The 19,866-nt window shown below is 46.1% G+C and overlaps 8 non-coding genes across 8 annotated transcripts; 3 read left to right on the forward strand and 5 right to left on the reverse strand.

The window, feature by feature from the left end:
- Positions 1-4,054: 4,054 nt before the first annotated feature.
- Positions 4,055-4,168, forward strand: LOC148637146 (U5 spliceosomal RNA). Its single transcript, XR_015931638.1, has one exon. It is a non-coding gene; the product is annotated as a U5 spliceosomal RNA (small nuclear RNA).
- Positions 4,169-4,401: 233 nt separating this feature from the next.
- Positions 4,402-4,543, forward strand: LOC148637147 (U4 spliceosomal RNA). The gene has a single exon (XR_015931648.1). It is a non-coding gene; the product is annotated as a U4 spliceosomal RNA (small nuclear RNA).
- A 759-nt stretch (positions 4,544-5,302) lies between these two features.
- On the reverse strand, positions 5,303-5,417 carry LOC148637148 (U5 spliceosomal RNA). Its single transcript, XR_015931641.1, has one exon. It is a non-coding gene; the product is annotated as a U5 spliceosomal RNA (small nuclear RNA).
- Positions 5,418-5,807: 390 nt separating this feature from the next.
- Positions 5,808-5,924, reverse strand: LOC148637149 (U5 spliceosomal RNA). Its single transcript, XR_015931642.1, has one exon. It is a non-coding gene; the product is annotated as a U5 spliceosomal RNA (small nuclear RNA).
- A 393-nt stretch (positions 5,925-6,317) lies between these two features.
- On the reverse strand, positions 6,318-6,432 carry LOC148637150 (U5 spliceosomal RNA). Its single transcript, XR_015931643.1, has one exon. It is a non-coding gene; the product is annotated as a U5 spliceosomal RNA (small nuclear RNA).
- A 391-nt stretch (positions 6,433-6,823) lies between these two features.
- Positions 6,824-6,940, reverse strand: LOC148637151 (U5 spliceosomal RNA). The gene has a single exon (XR_015931644.1). It is a non-coding gene; the product is annotated as a U5 spliceosomal RNA (small nuclear RNA).
- A 391-nt stretch (positions 6,941-7,331) lies between these two features.
- LOC148637152 (U5 spliceosomal RNA) lies at positions 7,332-7,448 on the reverse strand. The gene has a single exon (XR_015931639.1). It is a non-coding gene; the product is annotated as a U5 spliceosomal RNA (small nuclear RNA).
- An 8,311-nt stretch (positions 7,449-15,759) lies between these two features.
- trnas-gga (transfer RNA serine (anticodon GGA)) lies at positions 15,760-15,841 on the forward strand. The gene has a single exon. It is a non-coding gene; the product is annotated as a tRNA-Ser (tRNA).
- Positions 15,842-19,866: the final 4,025 nt, after the last annotated feature.

The raw sequence follows: 19,866 nt of genomic DNA on the forward strand, positions 1-19,866 counted from the left end.
TTCCCTGTCATGGTGAGGTCTCGGTCCTTCCATTGCATCAGTTTTTTGTTTAAGATTGGCAATTTGTTCTGCCAATTTACTGTTCCCATCTCTTCTCCAAAATACACCCCCAGGACCTTAATTCTCTTCTCTTGCAGCCTGAGATCATGTCCTTCTTTTGGCTCCCTCCAGTTCTGATAAAAAATCTCACTCTTAGATTTGTTAATTTTTGCGGAGGAAGCCAAAGAGAAACGATCACAGCACTGCAGAGCTCTGCTAATTGAGGCATTGTCAGAGAGGAGCAGGGTGACGTCATCCATGTATAGAGATGTCTTTACCTCTCCTCCCCCACTTCCAGGCACTGGTATCCCATTAATGGCCTGATCCTGGCGCAAGGCACAGGCTAAGGGCTCCATAGCCAAAACGCATAACAAGGGGGATAATGGGCAGCCCTGCCTCACCCCTGAACAGACTTCAAAGGGGCGTGATCTATTGCCATTAACCATGACTCTGCTGTTGCTACCTGTGTACAGCAGGTTAATCCACTTTCTCATGATGGGGCCAAACTTCATGTGCTCAAGTCCCGATGTTAAGTACTGCCGGTTTAGGCGGTCAAAGGCCTTTTCTAGGTCTACACCTAAAATGCAAAGAGGGAGGGAGCGATCCTCAGAGTACAGACAGACATCCCTCAACAAGGCCAGGTTGTCGCTCATCAGGCGTCCTGCTATCCCACAAGTCTGTTCTTTCCCTACCAGTGAGGCCACTACATTTTGTAGGTGCAGGAAAAGGGCTTTGGACAGGATCTTAGTGTCCACGCCTAACAGGCTGAGGGGTCTCCAGTTCTTTTTGTCATTTTTTGCTCCTTTCTTAAACAAGAGAGAGATAGTGCCTTCTCTTAAGGAGTCAGGCAGCAATTCTGTCTTATATCTTTCCTCGAATAGGACCAGTAGCGGATCCTGAAGCAGATCCCAAAAGGTGCAATAAAATTATTTAGGGAGCCCGTCAGCACCTGGAGTTTTCCCCTTCTGTAAGCTCTCCATAGCCTGTCTCAGCTCTTCTACTGTCAAATCCCTCTCAAGTACTTCCCTATCTTCTTCACTCAAAACGTTTTCTAGCTTTGAGGTAAAAAAATGAATTTCTTCATCCTTTACCTCTGTAGAGCTGTACAGTCTTGAGTAGAAGGCCTTGGTGCAGGAGAGGATAGCACTCGGCTCTGTTCTCTCTCGTCCCTCCTCATCAACTACACTTTCCATGACAGACTTGGAGCCTACCACTTTCCTGAAAAAGAAGCGAGTACACTTCTCATTTTCTTCCAAGAACTGCACTCTGCCTCTTAACAGCACTCCTCGACTACTTTCTTCGGCTATGCTCCGGATGTCCTTTTTTAAAAGGGTGATATCCTCGAGCACATCGAAGCCACTGTGCAGCATCGTGTAGAGACGCTGCAGCTGCCTCTGTTTCCTGGCTAGCACTCCTCTCCGTCTGGCAGCAGCCTTCCTTCCCTCAGCCATGAAAAAGGTCTTTGTCCTCATCTTCACCTCCTCCCACCACTCTCCTACTGACCCGTACAGACACTGCAAGGACAGCCACTGTGATAGTTTCTCCTTGTAGCGGGATACTACCCCCTCGTTCTCTAGCAGCTTTGTGTTGAGTTTCCAGAGGCCTGGGCCAAAGACAGTCCCGCCCTGGAGTTCCACTCTACACCCTAAAGCCTGATGATCTGAGAAGAAGACAGGCTGAAGAGTGACCCTAACAACTTTCACTCTCTCTGAGACAAAGCAATAGTCAATTCTGGAGCTGCTATTCCTCCCTGACCATGCATATCCTGCTGTTGTGGGATATATACATCTATATGTGTCTGAGAGTTTAAAGTCTTGAACTAAGTTTTGCAGGGCCAGTGAGCTGGAATCCAATTTTATCGGAGAGCTAGACTGCCTGTCTGTGTGCTCTAAGATACAATTAAAATCCCCTCCCACTATCACGTCTGTGCTACTTAACAATAGGGGAGAGAGTGCCTTGAGTAGCTCCACCCTTCCTCCCACGTCAGTAGGACAATACACATTGATTAGCCGCAGGTTAACGGTCCCCCATTCCACATCCACACACAGCAACCTGCCATCTATGACCCTCTGAATACTTTTCAATTTGAAAGCCCATCCTTTGAAAAGAATGGCCACGCCAGAGGCTCTGTTGTTATTGTCCCCTGACCAAACAGAAGGCCCTTTATCCCACCTATCTTCAAAGCTTTTATACCTCTCTTGATAGGCTAAAGCACACTCCTGCAACATCAACACATCTCCCTCTCTCTGCTGGAGGTAATCAAAGACACACTGACATTTAACTCCGTCATTGATACCTCTGGTGTTAAGAGAAATTATGTTTAGAGCCATATTACATAAGAAAGTGGAACCAGTCTTTACAAAACACATTTCTCTTCGGTCTCACCTGTTACCTTCTTCTTTTTCTTTTTCTTCTTACCAATTTCCTGCCAGCCATCCTCTGAATGAGCCTTCATCAGGGTGGCAGCAGTAAAAGCATTCACGGAGTCCATTTCAAGGAAGGGGGTAGAGGGAGGGGTGGAGGGGTTCCAGCTGTCCCCATCGCCATTCTCTCCTTCCTCCTCGCTCGGGGAGAAAACAGAGTCATTTTTCCTTTTCCTCAAGTCCAGCTCCTGGGAGCACTGAGGGGAAAGGGGTGCAGCCGATGCACCAGTCTCCTCTTCCCCCTCACCCACCAGCTGTTGCAGATCCTCCGTGATGGACTGGATGGAGGAGAGGAGGGCATCTGTAGCACTTGCAGAGTCTGAGAAAAGCAGCTCCGCTGAATCCTGGGTATCGTCGCTGGACCCGCTCCACCGGGGGGCCCCACACTGGCCCTCGTTCTGAGGAGCAGGAGTGGGGGAGGGGTCCTCGCTGTTCTCGGGGGTTTTCAAACCCTCGTGCTTGTCTGGTGCAGTCTGCGGTTGTGGGAGCGTAGTGGATTTCTCTTCCACCGGCCCCGGAGCCACAGCAGGACTGATCCTGGCTGGAGGCTGAGACTCTTTGTCCAACAAGGGTTCTTTGTTTGACTTGTTGTTTGCTTTGGCTTTTCGGGCCGGTTTGGCTGAAACAAGCACTGCCTCATCCTTTCTCATTTTGAGTTTATTGGCGTAGGCGTGAGGGCAGTTCTTAAAAACGTGTCCTTCCGAGCCACATAAATTGCACTTTGGCAGCATTGAACAGTCAGAGGCTAAATGTCCCTGTTTGCCACAGGTCTTGCAGCATTTCACAGTGCAGGAAGATGCCAGGTGTCCCACAGCACCACAGCGCCGACACACCTTTGGTTGTCCCACATAAAAAACATAGCCATTGCAGGCGCCCAGCCGGATTGTAGAGGGCAGGTGCCTTAAGCCTCCATTTACATTGTCCGGTAGTAAGCGAACCTCGAATTTCCTTGCTCCTGTTTTTATACCGTCAACATCTCTAACCTCAGTTCCATGGTGGACGGTGCAGTACTGGTTAAGCCAGGTGTGAATGTCCTCCGTCTTTGCCAGTTCCGAGAACATAACAACATGCACCGTTTTCCTCTCTCTCTGTGTCAGAGGCTGCAAGTTGATCTTCTCAAGTGCAGGAACTTTCCCTCTTTTTGCCTCAAACACATCCACGCATTGTTCAAACAGAGGATAGGTACCAAATACAACCTCAAATGCTTTCTGACCTGGGAGAGCAAAGATGAAATCCAAGTGCCGAGGTTCAAAGCCAAGTTCCTTCTGTAACACTTTTCTGCTGAACTGCATACGATCCATGAACAGGTCATCCAAAAGCTCAAAACGTACAGCATTCTTGCGGGATCCAAAGGTTGCCATCTCAAACTGCAAAACAAACACTGCTTCCACAAAACAAGAAAACAATCCAACTACTCCAACTACAGGCTGATCAAGGTATCTCCCCTGCCAGGTAAGCCGAGAGCCGCAGGCGATGAGCCCGGAGCTGAACGGGCCCCACTGGCTCGTTTGTAAGGCCAGGTGCATTGCCAACCACGACCGGCAGGGCAGAGGCCTTGAAGGCAGCCTGGGCTCCTGCAGCTGTCCAGCCACGCACTCTGGTTTCTCTTCATCTCGTACAAATCTTTTGCCTTTTACTAAAGATTTCCATGAAGAGGAGCATGAATGAGTTCCATACAATTTTTGTGCTTTCCTGCCTTCGGGTGGGGCGCAGCTGGGCTGGTCAAAGAGAGAAAACAAAACCGCTCACAATCACTCTTATTACTGCGACTGTGGCCGTCTGCTCTGCGAGTCCTCGGTCTCCGCCTGTCTGATTGGTGCTCTTTTCTTTGGGGGGCGGGAAGTGTCCGGCCGCAAATATGAAGCGTTACAGCAACGACATGCCATGAGACGATTGATAACGATTTCCATAGGATCCACGCGGTTGCCTGGCAACCGTCAGCTTTGCGCAGTGGCAGTATCGTAGCCTGTGAGGTTTAGCCGATGCGCGATTATTGCTAGTTGAAAACTTTTCCCAATACCCCGCTTCCGCCGGTTTGCAATACAATCGGCGAAAGCAATGCTTGACAGTCTCGTCAGAGACTGAGCAAGGTGTTTAAAGACAGATTTTGTCATGGTAACATCATGGTAGAAAGAAACAAGCTTGTTACGTCTCAACAGAAACACTCTTTAGCTCTTTCAGCGTTATGCAGAGAACAGCGTCTGTCGAGATCACTTTTGAGTCAGCGCGAAACGCCGTGTGCTGTCAGTTTGATTTCATATTGCTCGTAGCGGCGCCCGGCTTTTGTCTGTCAAACGTTAGGTTGCCCTTCTTCATGCTGCATCGTCGGCATGAGTGGAGCTTTTTAAACGTCTGTATTTACTGCGCCTCATAAGAAATCGTTTGTCCCCGTTCAAAACAGATTGTGCGATGTCCTGCAGTGTTCGCAAAGCAAACCTTTGACAGTTTGAAAGAGGAATTTATTCTGCTTCCTGTGCGTGCAGTAGTTACAAAGTTGAACGTCTTTATACGATCTGCCGCAGATCTTACAAACGAGCCAGTGGGGCCCGTTCAGCTCCGGGCTCATCGCCTGCGGCTCACGGCTTGCGAGCGTGCCCAATCCGTGCGATAACTCGGAAAACACCCGGCCACACTGTGCCGGAAACGACGCACTCTGGGAAGCCGCTATGCAAAGCGAGGTCCCAAGATCCCCTGCGGCCGGACACTTCCTGCCCCCCAAAGAAAAGAGCGCCAATCAGACGGCCGGAGATCGAGGACTCGCGGAGCAGACGGCCACAATCACCATTACAAGAGCGATTGCGAACGTGCTTGTTTTCTCTCTTTGACCAGCCCAGCTGCCCGCGACCCGAAAGCAGGAAATCACAAAAATTGCAGGGAACTCATTCGTGCTCCTCTCCACGGAAATCTTTAGTAAAAGGCGAAAGAGTTGTACGAGATGAAGAGAAACCAGAGTGCATGGCTGCACAGCTGCAGGAGCCCAGGCCGCCTTCAAGGCCTCTGCCCTGCCGGTCGTGGTTGGCAATACACCTGGCCTTACAAACGAGCCAGTGGGGCCCGTTCAGCTCCGGGCTCATCGCCTGCGGCTCACGGTTTGCGAGCGTGCCCAATCCGTGCGATAACTCGGAAAACACCCGGCCACACTGTGCCGGAAACGACGCACTCTGGGAAGCCGCTATGCAGGCAAGGTCCCAAGATCCCCTGCGGCCGGACACTTGCCGCCCACCAAAGAAAAGAGCGCCAATCAGACGGCCGGAGACCAAGGACTCGCGGAGCAGACGGCCACAATCACCATTACAAGAGCGATTGCGAACGTGCTTGTTTTCTCTCTTTGACCAACCCAGCTGCGCCCCACCCGAAGGCAGAGAAGCACAAAAATTGCATGGAACTCATTCATGCGCCTCTCCACGGAAATCTTTAGTAAAAGGCGAAAGATTCGTATGAGATGAAGAGAAACCAGAGTGCGTGGCTGCACAGCTGCAGGAGCCCAGGCCGCCTTCAAAGCCTCTGCGCTGCCGGTCATGGTTGGCAATGCACCTGGCCTTACAAACTAGCCAGTGGGGCCCGTTCAGCTCCGGGCTCATCGCCTGCGGCTCTCAGCTTGCGGCCGTGCCCAATCCGTGCGATAAGTCGGAAAACACCCAGCCACACTGTGCCGGAAACGACGCACTCTGGGAAGCCGCTATGAAAAGCGAGGTCCCAAGATCCCCTGCGGCCGGACACTTCCCGCCCCCCAAAGAAAAGAGCGCCAATCAGACGGCCGGAGACCGAGGACTCGCGGAGCAGACGGCCACAATCACCATTACAAGAGCGATTGCAAACGTGCTTGTTTTCTCTCTTTGACCAGCCCAGCTGCCCGCCACCCGAAAGCAGGGAAGCACAAAAACTGCAGGGAACTCATTCGTGCTCCTCTCCATGGAAATTTTTAGTAAAAGGCGAAAGATTTGTACGAGATGAAGAGAAACCAGAGTGCGTGGCTGCACAGCTGCAGGAGCCCAGGCCGCCTTCAAGGCCTCTGCCCTGCCGGTCGTGGTTGGCAATACACCTGGCCTTACAAACGAGCCAGTGGGGCCCGTTCAGCTCCGGGCTCATCGCCTGCGGCTCACGGCTTGCGAGCGTGCCCAATCCGTGCGATAACTCGGAAAACACCCGGCCACACTGTGCCGGAAACGACGCACTCTGGGAAGCCGCTATGCAAAGCGAGGTCCCAAGATCCCCTGCGGCCGGACACTTCCCGCCCCCCAAAGAAAAGAGCGCCAATCAGACGGCCGGAGACCGAGGACTCGCGGAGCAGACGGCCACAATCGCCATAACAAGACCGATTGCGAGCGTTTTTGTTTTCTCTCTTTGACCAGCCCAGCTGCGCCCCACCCGAAAGCAGAGAAGCACAAATATTGCATGGAACTCATTCATGCTTCTCTCCGCGGGAATCTTTAGTAAAAGGCGAAAGATTTGTACGAAATGAAGAGAAACCAGAGTGCGTGGCTGCACAGCTGCAGGAGCCCAGTCCGCCTTCAAAGCCTCTGCGCTGCCGGTCGTGGTTTGCAATGCACCTGGCCTTACAAACGAGCCAGTGGGGCCCGTTCAGCTCCGGGCTCATCGCCTGCGGCTCACGGCTTGCGAGCGTGCCCAATCCGTGCGATAACTCGGAAAACACCCGGCCACACTGTGCCGGAAACGACGCACTCTGGGAAGCCGCTATGCAAAGCGAGGTCCCAAGATCCCCTGCGGCCGGACACTTCCCACCCCCCAAAGAAAAGAGCGCCAATCAGACGGCCGGAGACCGAGGACTCGCGGAGCAGACTGCCACAATCGCCATAACAAGACCGATTGCGAGCGTTTTTGTTTTCTCTCTTTGACCAGCCAGGCTGCGCCCCACCCGAAGGCAGGGAAGCACAAAAATTGCATGGAACTCATTCATGCTCCTCTCCACGGAAATTTTTAGCAAAAGGCGAAAGATTTGTACGAGATGAAGAGAAACCAGAGTGCGTGGCTGCACAGCTGCAGGAGCCCAGGCCGCCTTCAAAGCCTCTGCGCTGCCGGTCATGGTTGGCAATACACCTGGCCTTACAAACGAGCCAGTGGGGCCCGTTCAGCTCCGGGCTCATCGCCTGCGGCTCTCAGCTTGCGGCCGTGCCCAATCTGTGCGATAAGTCGGAAAACACCCAGCCACACTGTGCCGGAAACGACGCACTGTAAGGCACCTTGAAGCGTGCACCCCCAACATTCTTCTTTGCACATCTGTGAAAGGTAAACTCTTGAGCAAACTCTGAACCAGCTCTAAGGAAACTAATCCGATTAGACGTTACTTTGACTCATCCTTTAAGGGACCCTTGATAATTGGAGAAATCAATGATTTCGAATGAATTCTGTATGCGTCAAAAGACAGCTATACACAGAAAACATGCAGGACACTGCTCATGATGTTTCCCGAGCCGAAACACAGTGCGTTTTTCCAAGCCATCTGACAAAGCCCGCCCACTGAAAACTGCAGCAGATCGTGTAAAGACGTTCAACTTTGTAACTACTGCACGCACAGGAAGCAGAATAAATTCCTCTTTTCAAACTGTCAAAGGTTTGCTTTGCGAACGCTGCAGGACATCGCAAAATCTCTTTTGAACGGGGACAAACGATTTCTTATGGGGCGCAGTAAGTACAGACGTTTAAAAAGCTCCACTCATGCCGACGATGCAGCATGAAGAAGCGCAACCTAACGTTTGACAGACAAAAGCCGGGCGCCGCTACGAGCAATATGAAATCAAACTGACAGCACACGGCGTTTCGCGCTGACTCAAAAGTGATCTCGACAGACGCTGTTCTCTGCATAACACTGAAAGAGCTAAAGAGCGTTTCTGTTGAGACGTAACCCAGTGGGCAAAAGACGTATAATATACGTCTATTAAACGCATACCTTAGACGTCTAAATGTGGTCTGCAATTCGTCTAGAATGAAATTCTAATATATGTCTATTGTTATACGTCAATTATACGTCTATGATTAGATGTTCATTATACGTAAATGGTTGGAGTTCTATTATACGGATAAATTTAGAGGACTATTATACATATATGGTAGGAGTTCCGGATAACTTTAGAGGACTATTCTACGTATATGGTTGGAGGTCTATTATACGGATAACTTTAGAGGTCTATTATACGTATATGGGTAGAGGTCTATTATACGGATAACTTTAGAGGTCTATTATATGTATATGGTTAGAGGTCTATTATACGGATAACTTTAGAGGTCTATTATACGTATATGGGTAGAGGTCTATTATACATCAAAGTTAGGTTTTACAGGTGTAGAAACTAGTAAATCAACCCAATGATTTGGTTTAGAAATTTATTCTGAAAATACACATTCACACCTGAAAAATATGTATTTCAAATTATACATTGTATACAATCAATCAACAATCAACATATGGGCAATAATCATAAAAAACACAACTAGTCTTAAACTTCAGCTACAAATTCTGGTAATATGGCAATATACAGTATAGTAACGGCAAACACAAACTAATTACATTAACACACTAACTCAAAACCACATTTTGATTCAAATATACATTTTAAAATGTACAACTTCTATATTTCCAAGAAAAAAAATATTACAATGGAAGTTAAGACGATTTTTGTCCACTATTTGCAAACCCTGTGTAATTGTCCTAACAGTTAGAACCAAAAACCTAGTATTTTCAGTGTCCAGATCTCCTGGCCCCCTGCCTTGCATATGCATTCTTCAAGTAACACATTGCGTGCTCCTTTATTTCTTTTTCTGCTGATTTAGGGCGGGACTTCAGCACCGCAGCTAGGAGAAAATTATATAATATTACTTCCCAAATTAATGATGATTAATATCTTCTTTAGTATAATCTAAAAAATGAACGGTTTACTAAGCTCAAAGCTGAAATAAATGTATAAAATTTGGCTTGCATCATAGAAGTTGAGCAATAAAGTCTGTCCTAATTAAAGAGTACCCAAAGTTTGAAAGTACAACATAGAATAAGAATAGAGAAACGGCAAAACGATTTAGTGTCATCTTCCCCATTCACACCATTCCCCATTTCGAATGAATTCTGTATGCGTTAAAAGACAGCTATACACAGAAAACATGCAGGACACTGCTCACGATGTTTGCCGAGCCGAAACACAGTGCGTTTTTCCAAGCCATTTGACAACGCCCGCCCACTGAAAACTGCAGCAGATCGTGTAAAGACGTTCAACTTTGTAACTACTGCACGCACAGGAAGCAGAATAAATTCCTCTTTTCAAACTGTCAAAGGTTTGCTTTGCGAACGCTGCAGGACATCGCACAACCTCTTTTGAACGGGGACAAACGATTTCTTATGGGGCGCAGTAAGTACAGACGTTTAAAAAGCTCCACTATTTTTATGTGCCATTTTTTGCTTATTCACTTACTATTTTAATCAAAATAATATTAAGAAAGATCTGTATGTATTCAGATAGTATTATTATTGTTCATACTTACTCGTCAAAAGAGGATTGCTGAGATGTTTGAAAAACGTGTCCAAAATGGTGACCAACGAATACTAGCAATGCATTGTGGTATATAACCGGAAAATATGCTGGGTTCGATATTTTCTCAACGTATGCGTTTATTAATGTTGTCGATATTATGGTTGAAATTTAACATTGATAATACATCGCGGCTATGTGCCCCCTGCTATGAGCTGATGTGCAATTTTAACGCATGCAGTTAGTAAGGATCGGTCACTGTTGTATGGTATTATATACAGTATAATGACATTATGGAATAGGATGGGGACAGGCCTGGCATCACGGGGGGAGGGAGGAATGTCGCCCCTTCAGTTTTGGGCAAAAAGATGTACCTAACTTACCTAGGAGTATACGGCACTCTGCACAGTGTACGAAGTAATTTTCGCAGTAATTAATTTATTATATTTACTATATTTATTATACACGTGTAAATTAATTACTGCGAAAATAATTTACTTCGTACACTGTGCAGAGTGCCGTATACTCCTAGTTGCGGCACACACGATACATACAGTAAAAAGCCTCAGGCACTGTGTTAGATGTGTTTTCGACGTTATATATGCGTTTATTAATGTCGTCGATTTTACGGTTGCAATTCGACTTTGATTATACGTCGAGGCGACGTATATATACGTATAGCCGTATTTTCGCCGTGAATATACGTATATTCGACGAATCAGTGCCCACTGGGTAAACTCTTCAGCAAACTCTGAACCAGCTCTAAGGAAACTAATCCGATTAGACGTTACTTTGACTCATGTTTTTACGCTAGGGTTAGGGTTAGCATTCCCACGCTACTTAGACACTTTGTTTACGCTCAGTGCTTGATTTTGGGAACTTCAGGACGAGTGGGAATTTTCTCCTATCTGTCAATTCTGTTTTGTTTTGGAGACTCTTGGCTGCCTATGTTGTACAGTGCAGCGTGAAGGAAACATTTTCCAAAACTGTCAGCTCAAAAGTTGTAAGAAAACCTCTCCAGCTGCTTTAACTCTCTTCATTTTTGTCATTTAATGTGACACTCGATGTATAACTGGAGCCTCACATATGCAAATGGTGAGGCTCCAGTTCGACACCCAGTTCAATACCACTTTACAGTAAATGACAAAAGCATGGCAGACTGTGCCGGACCGGCAGATTACTTCCGCTTATTTTTACCACATTAAACAATGGAAATCCAACCACTTGCATTTGTGACACTTGATTTTGGCTGCACCTAAGACACTCTTAAATCTTCAAACACATTTCTCTTCTCCCGCAACACTCTTGTCTGTCGGCGCTATGTGGCAGCGTTGCATGACAACCCATCTCACCACGGAAAGGAACCTAACAGCTTTGGTAAGAGAGGAGAAAAGGACCTGGCCCGTACGCGGCTCAAACCCGCAACCTTGGCGTTACTAGCACCACCATCTAACCAACTGAGCTAACCGACCTCACAACAGTGGTCCTCTCTGTGCTGCAAAAAATCAAGCTCAGGGAATTTCTTTTGTCCTTTGAATAGAAAGCCGTGTAATTCAGTGTACGGGCTTTCTCGTGCAGTTTCATAGTTCTTGTAACCCAAATCCTACACTGGCCTGAAGTGCCCCCCCATTTCACAGCATTTTTCAGCTGATTTAAAATGTACCTAAAGGAGAAGCATTATTGAAGACCATCAATTACCAAGAGCTTTTGTCAAAGGTTTTGGTGGTCATTTTTAATGACCACAGAGCACTATGACCTCGGTTTTACATCTCATCCAAAAGACAGCGCCCTTTTTCCAACACAGCTTCTCCGTCACTATATTGGGACATTGGGACCCGTACAGACCTCAGAGTGAGCGCCCATTAACACCACTTCCAGCTGGAAGCTTTGTTTTTCCCTGTAGCTCACCCTCATCCTGGTACTGACATGGCTCACACCTGCTTAGCTTCAGTGGGTTTTCAGTTGCGAGTTGCAAAAGTTGGGATACAAGTGTAGCGGCAATGCTTGTTAATAAGACAGAATTAAGCGTTGGTATGCTGTCCTAAATGAAGCCCCATCTCACCCCCCATCTCTGTGGTGCAGCCACAGAGAAAGTATTCATGCAGACTGATTTAAGTTGTTTTCTTTTGATAGGGAACAGCTCCCAGACAGGGATGCACTTAGCTAAGCCTGGCTATCATGATCAATGGTCATCCATTGGCGCCTATCTGTCTAGGGAGTGCTGAATGGACATCTGGACTGCATTCTTAAGTGTCAAGAGTAAGTGACTTATATCTCACCTTGACCAACCAATCAGGGACTGGCAGGGCGTGGTAATACCACGTGGGTCTCCAATGCCCGCCAAACTCTCAACCAATCAGCACACATCTGTGTCTTGGTCAAAAAGGGAGCGCAAGCTCAGATCGGGGCTCTCCTTGGCCATTTTCGCGCATCCTCAGAGACAATCACGTGACAACTGCTGTTGTCTGCATAGGGACTTGGACTTTGTTCTAAGCGCGAGGCCAAGCATCCCGTACGTACTCAGAATTCTACTAACGTGAATGCTCCGTTTGATCAACGGCAGCCTACAGTTGGACCCTCGTCGACAACCTGAATAGCTTATTCAGAAGCAGCGCTGGACCGGGAACGAACCAGTTTCTTCCCAGGCAAAAGAGTGACTTGTGAGGACTCGCGGTCACACTCTGTGCATAGAGACTTTCTACTAGCCAGCCGGACTGCTGGTAGATCCCCTCGGAGCAACGACTGCCCTGCGCGCCGCAGTCAGATTCCTCCGCCCGTCCTACTCCGAGCTGCACCTTGACTGGTTGGCTGGTAGCCAGAGGACGCCGACACAACGCCCATTGGACAACCGCTGGAACAGAGGCTGCAACAGAGCTTGTCAGCTGGTTTGGTGTTCGTGCCGGGAAATTCCAAATCCATACACAGTGGATAAGTTAACCCCATGTTCTACATTGCGTCTCGAGAATTCAATTGTACCTCAACACAAGTTGTTATCAATTTAATTCATGAGTAATGTATTTACTTCCGAGTTTAGAGTAACAATGGGTAATAACACTGATTAGCGATTTGGTAACCGAACGATATATATTGACATATATTCTCTGTTGTGTATCTCTTTGTGTTTGCACCTCTTCGAGATTATATATCTTGTATATTGATAACCCTCACAGTAAGGTCTGCCGCTCGTATCCAGGCAGACTAGTATATGTTTGGTGCACAATTTATATTAATAAATGTATCTCGTGTATTGAACCCGTGTGTGTGCGTTGTTAGTTGTTCTGGCGATTGATTTTCTAAAAGCCCCAACGAACAACCTCGTGATTACTGCTACAATTAATAAGTGTCTCAGTAAACCCATCAAACCACTACATTTAATGGCGTCCCTGGGTGGGCGAGTTTAGAATGAAATGAGACTCAATCGCACAGAATAACTGATGTTGCTGTGAGTTCAAGTTCAGCACAGCACCGTGGCTTTTATACGCGAATACCGGGTGTGCTGATAACTGCGTAAAGAAATCCCCCTGTTTTCTAGCGTTTAGTGTAACGTGTGCTGATTGGAAATCCATCTGCTCGGGTGTTTAGATTCCATACTGTATTTTGGTAAAAGGAAAAAAAGTAATACTCTTAAAGTTTCTCTGACGTAATGACAATGGCTGCTAAAATGTCTGAAGTGGAGTCGCTTATAAGTACTATTTCTAGCGACGACAATCCTGGTTACTGGAGCGGTATCGAAAAGTTGAACTTTGATGATATTGAGAAGCTGCAAGTAGATTTAGTAGCTAAGGTAGCGAACCAGCTTAACACAGGAGGGTCTGTGAACGCAGTTCAGGTCCTATCTAGTTTCGCCTTAAATCTAGCTAAACAGCTGGAACTGTCTTTGTCCGAGCTGACAAAGTTTCAAACGCTTCAGGGAAAGCTAGAAAGATATAAGGCGGAGCGAGTTGAGTTGTTGGATATAATCAGAGAAAAGAGAGTGAAAAGTGAGGAAAGTGAAGACAGACTCAGGGAAGTTTTAGGTAAATTAGATGACCTGTCTGCTAGAGAAACTGCGGCTGAGGTAGCTAGGAGAGACCTAGAAGCGAGCTTGAAAGAAAAAGAAAAAGAAATCACGGCCGTCTCCCTGCCCACGGAGAAACTGTAAAAATTAACCTCCACTCCCTGAGGCAGTTAGCCAAAGATGTAGAAAGGTTTGACCCGACAGTGTCAGGGAATAATGTGGAGACCTACATTGATGAGCTGAGATATACTTTGCAGTTTATGCCCGAAGCGTCCGAACAGGAAAAGGCTATGTTAGTAAGGAAAACTACCAGCCGAGCGGTCCACGAGTGGATGTCTAGACAAGGACCTGAGGTCTGTAATAGCTTTGAGGAGCTGTGTCAGGCAATGATCGGAGAATTTTCGGCTTTTATAGATCCCATATCTGCCGTGGCCACAGCGCACCATATTAAGCACGAAAAAGCTGAAGCCCCTCGCGACTATTACCCCTATTATATAATATTTTACTATTATATAACTTGTAAAATATTACCCCCGGTCCATTCTCTTCCAAAAGTGAGAAACACCTGTTTTCTACATTTTGTCTGTTTTAAAACCATATCTCTTTAAACCAAACCAAGAGTTTGTCTTTTGCACTGATATTCTGATTCATTTCAATTTCAAAGAAAAAAAAAACATTATCTTCCAAAGCATCATAAAATTGTCTATTCTTCCAGACTCTACTTCTCTCTTGTAGTAGTACAGCAGACCTTTCCAGGTGAGCAGATCACAGAGTCCGAAATATGCTTCCTCCATCAAGCAAAGTACCTGAACATGACTCGGTCTTCATAAAAGCGCCCCTGTAATAAAGAAATTAAATCCAAAATCAAGAGGGCAGTTGCCTACTGAAGTTCAAGAAGTCATCAATTTTAACCTAGCAACACATTAAAGGCTGCATCTATACAAGTATGATTCTAGAAATGCTCACCAGATTACGTTTTAAGAAGGAACTGCGCCTCAGGTTTCGCCGAGATCTTAACTCGGATGGCAGGATTCAGAGTCCGGAGTGTGGACTGATGGAGCACGGAGGGTCCATATACTGTGGATCCCTCAGTGATCTTCCGCGTATTCAAACCGCCAGCGTGTAACTCCCCTGTCCCCGTGACCTCATTGCTCTGCTCTCACCTCTGTGCAGCCGAGCCCGACTCATGATAAAGTGGAAAAAAATATGCCCCCAACGTGAGATTTAATTTAGATTTCACAGATGCGCAAGGAAGAATGTTGGGGGTGCACACTTCAAGGTGCCTTACAGCTGTAGGGAGTGATTCGAGACGATTCGTGGCGTGCGCTCGTTCCCATATACCGTACGCCCCGGGCTGCAGTGCTAGGATGACATACAATACCGCTTGGGCACGTAACGGCCTTACATGCAAGTGTGGGACGTGAGGGTTTTCGTTTGTTCGTTTTGTTTTGCTCTGCTTTGCTTTGTTTTGCTTTCCATCGCGTTGGTAAGAGCGTAAATAAAAAGGCGATTCCTGCGTCTACCACTAATGTAAGAGCTATTTCAAGTGCGACGTGGTGCGGCTTTTCAAATGCTTGTGGGCATTTCTCTGTTGTTGATTCTTTTTTTGTGTGTAACAAAGTGGCATTTTCATGTCCGGACGGGGAGACTTTATCATTCCGACATGAAGCCACCCTTAAGTCCTCTGAGGCGTGTCTGTCTGCAAGGCTTGTATTTTGGAAATGTTTTTTTTAAACGGAGAATGACTTTGAAATAGGCTTCCGCCGGCGCCTCGCGATCCAGGTAAGATTGTAGCAAGAACGCAGCGGCAGTGGGGCTTGCTGTAGTCGTGGCCGAGTGATTAAAGCGATGGATTGGAAATCCATTGGGGTCTCCCCGCGCAAGTTCGAATCCTGCCGACTAGGTTGTCCGCCTCCAGTCCTTGTGTTCCGGCGCAAGGAAAGAAGCGTGCCTCTTTGCTGTTCCTGGTGGTTTTAAAACGCCAAATCGCTTGTACCCGCTGCCTTGGAAATAAATTCTTCAGCATCCGCGAATGCCTTTTTGCAGCTAAATGACGGTGTAAGTGTGTTTAGCCAGCGGGACTGGCTAGAGACGTAACTAAAGAGACTTGACGAAAATCAACTTAAGGAGATTGGAAAATATAAGAGCGTCTGAAAGTATAAGTACAGTACAGGTGGACGTAAAAGTAGTTAGATAAACAGTGTTTGTATTTTTATACAATTAGTTGCAATAGAGGAAACAATTTGGGTTTATTCGAATGTCTCAGACATGCTGAAACGCTGTAGGTTTAGAATCGAGACTGGGGAGAATAACGTCTTGTGAGAAGATCTGTTTACCTAACGATTAGATCCTGTAAATCCCTTGTACCCTCCCTAAGTCTGTCCCAGTCCAGTGGATAAAAATGTACTGTTAATGGAGTGTTGGTTTCTCTGTTATGGGATACTGGAGCACTACTGTCATGCTTGTTTCACTCCTCTGTTCAACAGTGTGCTATAGAGTAATGTATATGGGGAGACGGCAGGAGGCCACAGGAGTATTGGGGCAGCAAGTTTTACTTGCCGAGTACCAGATTTTAATGGGTGGTTTTATCCCAGATCTATTGGGTTGGAATATTATGCATTACAAAGAATGACTATCCAGAACAGGGTATCACGTGGCTTCAACTGACTGTGATCACTCAGTATGTTGATAGTATTCTGAGTGCTTCCCCTGACGAGGAAACCCACAAGTCTGAGTTGCTTCAGCTTTAGAGTGTCTAATAGAAGCAGTTATGATAAGGCCCTTTTGTGTCTAGCATTGTGAAATTTTAACAGGGCTTGGGTGCAATGTTTTTACAGGGTGAGCACAACTCTTAACAGATCTGCTTAAGGGGGGAGTGCAGTACAAGGACAAGATTGCCTTGGTTCCCGCAACAAAAGCCGCCTATAATAATTTGAAACAAGCTCTCTTACAGGTGCTGAGACTGGGGTTTCCTCAGATGGATCAACCATTCCTTTGTATGTAAGTGTGGACAAAGGGTTACTGTATATGTATATAATGTATGTATTTGTTGCATGTAGGCCACAATTCTGGATGGCTATGGAGAAATAGGATTCTCTCACAACGGCAGGGACTCCAGTTAAGAATACTAGGCTTGTCTCTGAACTGATTTGTAGTTTTACAGCTGCCGACAGAAGCAGCTTGAGTAAGGTGTAAATAACACAATAAATAAAGAATTCCAGTAACTCAAGGTAACAACCATGCAGATGCAGATGCCAGATGAGCTGCACTGGGAGAGCGGGAGTCTGAGACCCCTGTGAAACCTCTATTGGGGAAAGGGGAGAATTCAGGTTGAGGCCTTTAATAGATGTTTAATAGTGGTTAGAACAAATGTGTAAAGAATGTGGGGTTGTATGATGATGTGATGTGGGCTGGCACATACCCAAGTGTATGACAAAGATGATCCCAGGGTATGGACTGCCCTGCCCCTTGGATACTGATCTAGGGGCAGACTACACTGGGAAGGTGTGCCAGGCTGTAATTGCCTCACTAGGGGTAAGTTGGAAGTCACATTGCCCCAATCACCCACAGTCTGAAAGACCAACTAAGGAAATATCAACTGAAGGGACACCGTGGGTAGATAACTCTCTATTAAAGTGTTGTAGGTTTGTTAACTGAAGCGGTGCACAGGGCTTGTGAACAGGTGCCGGACGCTTGGGGACCTCCAGCAGAGGGGAGACACGACCGGATACCTGGCGAGTGGGTGTAGGTGAAGAAGAGATACCCTGCCAGATGTTGCAATCCTGCTGGGAGGGACCATATCAACTGCCACCAATTACTGATTGTGCCATCTGAGTGACAGGATGAGATCGCTGGATCCGCGCATCGCACTTTCACTGACCCACGGCACCAGAGACTGAGTGAACAGAAAGAAGGATGTTGTTACCGTTTCTGTGTCTGATGCTTCCTAAGACCAACAGTGTGCTTGTTAGGCCTGAGGAGCATTACTGGGGATATGGTATCAATACATTCCGGGTGTTGGGATATCTATCAGGGTAATACATTTCTAATTGGACTATAAATAATGTCATATAGTCTGCTTTAAAACTGATGTTTTCAACTCTATTGTAGAGATTCTAGAATCAACTAATAGAGAATTGAAATAAAAAAGGGCATAAGAAGACATTACCAAGAACGACCACAAGATGGAGATATTGTCTAGACATTACCAACAACGACCACAAGATGGAGATATTGTCCAAAGAGGCAAGAAGGGCAAAGCCGCGAAAAGGTAAAAGCATTTTTTGAAAGAGATTGCTGTCAGAATGCACATCCGTATCCCAAACAGAATCTCTAGTAGAATATGATCATTTGTGAAACAGGCAAATGAGTGTCTGCTACAATATGATTGCTACATATCTGCATTTGTTGGTTTTTAAGGAGTAAGAGTGCAGGGGGTTTAAACCTGCGATCCAGTGTGTTGAAGTATTTCACAACACTACCCCTAGCACATCTGGAAATAAATCCTCATAAGTGCAAACACATCCTAAATACAGTGTTCCTGCACCTTTGACCTCATCCAGAATGTATCGTTTTTTGAAAGGGATTGCTGTCAGAATGCACAACTGAATCCCAAACAGAATCTCTAGTCAAATATGATCATTTGTGAAACAGGCAAATGAGTCTCTCAGGTGCCCATTGCTCATTTTCAGACACATTTATGCAATACTTTCACCATGCGTTGAGCAATAGGGATTAAAGATACCAGAGGTAAGGTTTAAAAGTGATTCTGAGGTGCAACACATCAGCGATACAGCTAGGCATCTGAAATGCGGGGTTTGAGAGCCCTTCAGGGAACACCTTACCCTAAAGGTACCAGAAGTCCACTAGTATAAGCATTAAGTCACTGTCACCCCTGTTACAATGTGATTGCTACATATCTTCATTTCTTTGGTTTTTAAGTAGTAAGAGTGCAGGGGGTCTAAATCTGCGATCCAGTGTGTTGAAGTATTTCACAACACTACCTGTAGCCCGTCTGGAAATAAATCCTCATTCTGATTATTGACCTGGGCATGTACCAATAAATCACTGAGCATATATATATCACTGTGTTGAAGCTAGAGACCTGTATGTAATAATATGATGCTAAAATGTTATTTTCACATATATTAATGTAATAAATGATTGCTTATGCTTTATAAACAAATCTAATTAAAATAAAAGCTAAAGTTTTGTATTTATCTTGTACCATAGAACATGATTTTCTTTGTATTTCAAGCCCACAAAGTGTCCAAATGACGCACTACATGATATAAAGAAGATTATCACATGCATATCAGTATTATCTTTCTTATGAAAATGCATTCCTTTCATTATCTTTTACTTTTTAAAATGAACTCAAGTTGTGTATAATGTAATAATTTAAGTAGAATAGATTCTAATAATAAAATGATCCAGTGTGTTGCTCTACTACACTACTTCACTGCTCTATGCCGTCTGGAAATAAATCCTCAGACTGCTTACTGCCCTGGGCATGTACCAATGAATTACAGGAGCACATCTATTTATCACTGCGTTGAAGCAGGAGACACATAGTCTCTGCAAACACATCCTAAATACAGTGTTCCAGCACCTTTGACCTCATCCAGAACGTATCATTTCTTGAAAGGGATTGCTGTCCGAATGCACATCTGAATCCCAAACAGAATCTCTAGTAAAATACGATCATTTGTGAAACAGGCAAATTACTGTCTCAGGGGCCCATTCCTCATTCTCAAGACACATGTATGCAGTATGTACACCATGCATTGAGCAATAGGGATTAAAGACACCACAGGTAAGGTTAGATGTCATGTTCTATGATCATTTCTTTCAGCATTAGGGACTAAATATACCAAACGTATGATGCTAAAATCCTGAAAAAAGGATGTGCTCCATCTCGGCAGTAGAT

Source organism: Lepisosteus platostomus, unplaced genomic scaffold (assembly GCF_059453375.1).
Source record: "Lepisosteus platostomus isolate fLepPlt1 unplaced genomic scaffold, fLepPlt1.hap1 Scaffold_134_H1, whole genome shotgun sequence".
In the NCBI taxonomy this organism is placed as follows: Eukaryota; Metazoa; Chordata; class Actinopteri; order Semionotiformes; family Lepisosteidae; genus Lepisosteus; species Lepisosteus platostomus.